Below are 6,598 nucleotides of genomic sequence, written 5' to 3'. Positions count from 1 at the left end.
AGGAAAAGGCGATCCTTTCATCAACCAAACTTCCCTCTTGGCAAAGAACCTGAAACACTTACCGGTGAACTTATATGAAACACCAATTTCACCCTCATTTTTTCAAATATCTCGCTACGATTATATACTATCTCAAATTCAAAACCTTATACATTCACTCGTTCCGACCGACAATCATCCCGGAGTAATAAGTCAACGAGCTTCACACCCGAGTTGTAGCCCTAAAAAGTATGGTGCAAAATGTACCAGCTTCAGCAACATTACCGGCACCAACAGTACCACCAACAGCAACATCCATATCCCACACCTCAATTTCACAATTTGTCCCACGAACATCAACATCATACGCACCATAGATACCAAGGAGTACCAACAGCAATTAACAATGAAGTATTGAACCATAACTTCATTAATATTCAGCAAAGAATATGTGGATCCTAATAATTAACGAAGAAGTATTGATCCATAACTTCATCAATATTCTGTGAAGAATATGTGGATCCTAATAGTTTTAGGGATTACTTATTCTAGCTCAAACCGAAAAATCAAATGAGTCTAATATTATATTGACTCGTTAAATCCATAATTACATCTGAAGAAAATATATATGTATATATATTTTCATAAAGATTGTGATTAAAAATTCTTTCGTACAAACTGTTAATGATGAAAATATTTTAACGGGTAGGTAATACCCGAGGAATATTTAAGATTTCACATTAATAAGTTACACTGTACATTCTTCAAATCTGATTCAACAGTCATTTCCTATCCTACTTACATCCACAGATATATGAATCCGTTCACCACAGAATAACCATTTCCATTCAAATTTCATATTTGGATTTTGACCTATCAGAAGCCAACAGGTGGCATAATGAAGAAAACATTTGACGGAATAAAATTTGTTAGTAACAAACAAATTAACTATGAGAAATTTTGTTAAGAATCCATACTAACAAAATCCTAGCTAACTGTTCCTAGCTAACTGTGGACTAATCAACCGAGGACTACCAACAGTGGACAATTAAAATAAATTAAAATATTGATTATAACATATGAAACTAAACAATTCTTCAAGTTTGCCACTTGATTTCATCTTAAACCTCATTTGTATCTTGACTATTACAATCCGCGTTCAAACCTTTTACAATTCTTGAAAACACCTCAATCAGGAGGATGAATCAACCGCACTTCATCTACGGAAGAAAAGATTTACGCATATAGTTATGCACCTGAAAAATTCTCGGAACCTGTATAAATGTTTAACACGTATCTGTGCTAGCTTCTTTGGCATTGTTATTCCCGAAAATAACAACGCAAATTCCTTTCAAATTAGCCAATTTTGTGACAGCTCCAGCAAATCAACTTCAAGTTTTTCGTTCGAATAAACCCTATTATAAAGATTACCCCTTCATCATCGTTACGGGGGAACCGCTTATATCTTACCACATTAGCAGTAAACTTACCAACAACTCCGTTGATCTTTGACTTTCCGAAAAATCACTATACTCAGTGAAACCCTATCATTTACTCATTTACATCTTATAACGAGAATTACTATACCAACTATCGGGAATTAGCAATCAGTATTTTGAATCTCGCAGCGTTTCTACATCAACAGTTATATGTATACATATAACATTTATCTCATAGAATTATGAAATTTCATTCTGAAATTCTGAAAAGCACTCTAACTTACGAATCAGATATCAGAGTTCTGAAAAATGAATCGAGCAAACATGAAGGAGACCATGGACAAATACAAGGACCAAACCCTATATTTAAAGAATCCTGATGATTCTGTTTCCGATGAAATCTTTAGCGAATACCTTACTCCTTAAACGCTCTAAATCATCGTGAATGAATTTCTTCATCATAATCTGGTTCTAACATTCCAAGATATTATCGTATCTTTATTGTAAATATCCTCAATATTTCTGAAGATATCTTCATAAATATTCTCGTTCGATATTAATTATCTCTCCACGCTATCTGTGTTATCTCATAAAAAGGAAACTGTTTTAGTTTCTATATTCTATAAATCTTTGAGTTTAAAATATGAATGTTTTGAAGTAGTGTTGGGAATTGATGCATGAGTTGGTATAATATAATGACACTTGATCAACATAATTATATTACAGTAATTCATGCTGAGTTTCTAATGGAACGTGATGATTCACAGAACATACCATCATCATGTGCCATTTACACGACTCTTACATTCTATCTAATCTATAAACATATCAAGAACATATTTTCTTGATAGTTCTATCTTTTCTCTTATATTCTGGTAATTTGCCAAATCAAGATCGTGCCATTTCGATTTTCTTCTTAGAACATTAACTATATTCATCCAAAACTTTATACCTATGAATTCTGGACCATTATCTGCTTGACTTAAAATCGGGAAGATGCACAAAAACATGAAGCCCTGGAATATAATGGAAGATATAAACCCCGACAGCAACACCTAAATTACAAACTGTGCATATCAATATGTGTTGCCACGTAAAGACACGGGAAAATGAAAAATACTATAACCCCAAGGTAATGGTAAAAGAAAGTAACTTCCTCTGGTGGTAGATGAAAAAGAAGGATGACAGATATGAAAGATAGGAGTATATCAAGAATCAATACTGGATGGAGCATATTGACGAATACTATAAAGTATGAATTAAGGAGAAAGAATAGAAGTTGTGAGTTGTGGTGGATTTATAGTGAAAAATCCGACAGAGAAATCGCAACAGAGTATTGCATTTAATCAAAGGAGATCTTGATTTCCTTAATCGTCGAAGAACCAAATCTTATTACGAAGATTTTCTTTAAATCCCATAAATTCCGGAAGTCAATCATAACTACGTCATTGGTTAAAACAAATATACATTTACTCATTTCACTTTTCTGCGATAGCTTCACTTATACTCTTAGCATAATCAAATTATTTTATCTACATTATTCAATGATGATAAAACTCTATTTATCAACTCATATTCGTCATGAAAACATTTTTATAGTTAGCCATGATGACCTCGATCAAATTTCGGGACGAAATTTCTTTAACGGGTAGGTACTGTGATGACCCGGAAATTTCCGATCAAATTTAAACTTTAATCTTTATATGTTTCCGACACGATAAGCAAAGTCTGTAATGTTGAGTCTCGAAAACTTTGAAATTTATATTCATATAATCATTTGACCTTCGACTGCTCTCGACGATTCACGAACAATTGTTTATAACTAAATATGTATATTATTTAAATGTAATGATTATAATTTAAACATTAAAATTAAACATGTAAAATAATATACATAATAATTTAGTGATATTAAAATGAATCTATATATAAAATATATGATTCCTATATATAATTATGTTATATAGATATAGTATATAAATATACAACTATACATAATTAGTAAATATTACATAAGTAATGAATTGTAAAATAAATATATTAAATACAACTACAAGTTAAGAATATAATGGTAATAACAAATTATATTATTATTAATTTCATAATTATTAATATCATTATTAGTAATATTAACAAATGTTAATTATTAAAACTCTAATAAATTTAGGGTTATGATTATCAAAATAAATACTAAAAATATAAATAATTTTATAAGAATGATTAAGATTATTATTTAGTTGTAATTTAAGTGTTATTGGTTATTATGTTTAATAATATTATTATTATTAATATTACTACTTTTATAAATATAATTACCATTATTATTAAAGTCATTAGTAATTATTAATATTAACATATAAATAATACAATTCATTATTTTCTATTGTTAAGAATATCATTTTAAGATTGATTATTACTATCACTTTTATTATTATTATTAATACTATTAATAATATATTTATTATTATACATTTAATAATTATTATTAATTACTAATATTAATTAAAATTGAACTGTAAAGCTTGATCAATTATATGGAATCTACCATATACCACAATTAGTTAATTACAAAAATTGAAAAGTCAATAAATTATCAAATTCTGTTAGCTTTCGCGATCCACCTTGATTTTTTTTTTCTATCTGATCTTGTAACAGATAAATATCATTACAATCCAAAATTTGTTAGATATCTGAATCACATCTGGTACAAGTTTGACTACGATCATTATCTACCTTTTATCTTTTTTATTTTTTTTATTTTCATCTTCCTGGATGGAATTTCCTGTCGATGCTCCCAAATAATATAAGGACTCGATTAATTTTGTGTTGAGAAGAAAATTCATTCAACTCTCTGTCACCAAATCTCAATTACAACTAGTACTAGATTATTTTGGATCAATTAAATCATTTTTTTATATATACAGTTTCGATACCTCTGTATATAATTTTTTTTTAAAAATCTTGAATGCAAACAAATTTTTCAAAAAGTAATAATGTGAAGTTATCAGTAATCATTCACTTAAACTTCCTACAAAGTTTCATGAACCAATTTTTGTTATTCATCTTGAATTCGAGAGTTAAAGTTTTGAATAAAAAAAGTCAACCAATGTTCTTCCATAAAATTCGTATTTGTTGCTGTGTTTCATCTTAAATCGAAGGTTCAGAAAGATTATAGGTATGATTTAAAACATTTTTCATGTAGAAATCAAAAGCCAAAACCATCTTAAAATCAAAAATCAATTTTTTTTCCTTTTTGGGTTACGCTACTGCAGTAGCATGATAATGCTAAAAGCGAACATATATTTCATAGCATTATTCCTCAAGAAAGACAAGCTTTTAGTTGCAATTGTTCTATTTACAAGTGATATTCGTTTAAATAATAAAAGGTAAAGACAAAAGACAGATTCGACGAATTGAAGACGCAAAGGTCCAAAAAGCTCAAAAGTACAAAATACAATCAAAGAGGTTCCAATTATTGATAAGAAACGTCTCGAAATCACAAGAGTACAAGATTCAAAACGCAAAGTACAAGATATTAAATTGTACGCAAGGACGTTCGAAAATCCGGAACCGAGACCAGAGTCAACTCTCAACGCTCGACGCAACGGACTAAAAATTACAAGTCAACTATGCATATGAATATAATATAATATATAATTAATTCTTAAAATTAATATATATATTATATTATATTTATAAAACGTCGGCACAAGGAAACAAGCAACATGTGAGCTCTCCCAGCTGGCCATGCGATCGCATGGCCAGGAAGAAGAAAGTCCATGCGATCGCATGGCATGAAAAGTCAGGCCACATCCCCTATAAATTCGCAGTTTGGTGAACGCAAAAAATATATATCTTTTCTCTTCTCCATTCATACGTAATATTTATATTTATAATTTATATTTTAATTTTAATTTTAATTATAATTCTAATAATAAGGGTATGTTAGCGAATGTTGTAAGGGTGTAAGTCCCAATTCTGTCCGTGTAACGCTACGCTATTTTTAATCATTGTAAGTTATGTTCAACCTTTTTACATTAATGTCTCGTAGCTAAGTTATTATTATGCTTATTTAATCCGAAGTAATCATGATGTTGGGCTAAAAATATTAAAATTGGGTAATTGGGTTTTGTACCATAATTGGAGTTTGGACAAAAGAACGACACTTGTGGAAATTAGACTATGGGCTATTAATGGGCTTTATATTTGTTTAACTAAATGATAGTTTGTTAATGTTAATATAAAGATTTACAATTGGGCGTCCCTATAAAATATCATATACACTCGATCGGACACGATGGGCGGGGTATTTATATGTACGAATAATCGTTCATTTAACCGGACACGGGAATGGATTAACAGTCACTAGAATTATTAAAACAGGGGTGAAATTATGTACAAGGACACTTGGCATAATTGTTAACAAAGTATTAAAACCTTGGGTTACACTCAGTCGACATCCTGGTGTAATTATTAAACAAAGTATTAAAATCTTGTTACAGTTTAAGTCCCCAATTAGTTGGAATATTTAACTTCAGGTATAAGAATAATTTGACGAGGACACTCGCACTTTATATTTATGACTGATGGACTGTTATGGACAAAAACCAGACGGACATATTAAATAATCCAGGACAAAGGACAATTAACCCATGGGCATAAAACTAAAATCAAAACGTCAAACATTATGATTACGGAAGTTTAAATAAGCATAATTATTTTATTTCATATTTTATTTCCTTTATTTTATATTTGATTGCACTTCTAATTATCGTATTTTATTTATTGTTATTGTATTTAATTGCACTTTAATTTTCGTACTTTTTAATTATCGCAAGTTTATTTTATCGCACTTTTATTTATCGAAATTTCATTATCGTTATTTACTTTACGCTTTAATTTAAGTCTTGTATTTATGTTTAATATTTTACATTTGGTTTTAACTGCGACTAAAGTTTTAAAATCGACAAACCGGTCATTAAACGGTAAAAACCCCCCTTTATAATAATAATATTACTTATATATATATATTTGTATTTTTATAAAAGTAAACTAATATAGCGTTAAGCTTTGTTTAAAGATTTTCCCTGTGGAACGAACCGGACTTACTAAAAACTACACTACTGTACGATTAGGTACACTGCCTATAAGTGTTGTAGCAAGGTTTAAGTATATCCATT

This window comes from Rutidosis leptorrhynchoides, chromosome 7 (genome assembly GCF_046630445.1).
Source record: "Rutidosis leptorrhynchoides isolate AG116_Rl617_1_P2 chromosome 7, CSIRO_AGI_Rlap_v1, whole genome shotgun sequence".
Taxonomy (NCBI): domain Eukaryota; kingdom Viridiplantae; phylum Streptophyta; class Magnoliopsida; order Asterales; family Asteraceae; genus Rutidosis; species Rutidosis leptorrhynchoides.
The sequence above is the reverse complement of the archived record's forward strand: the minus strand, read 5'-3'. Positions refer to the sequence as shown.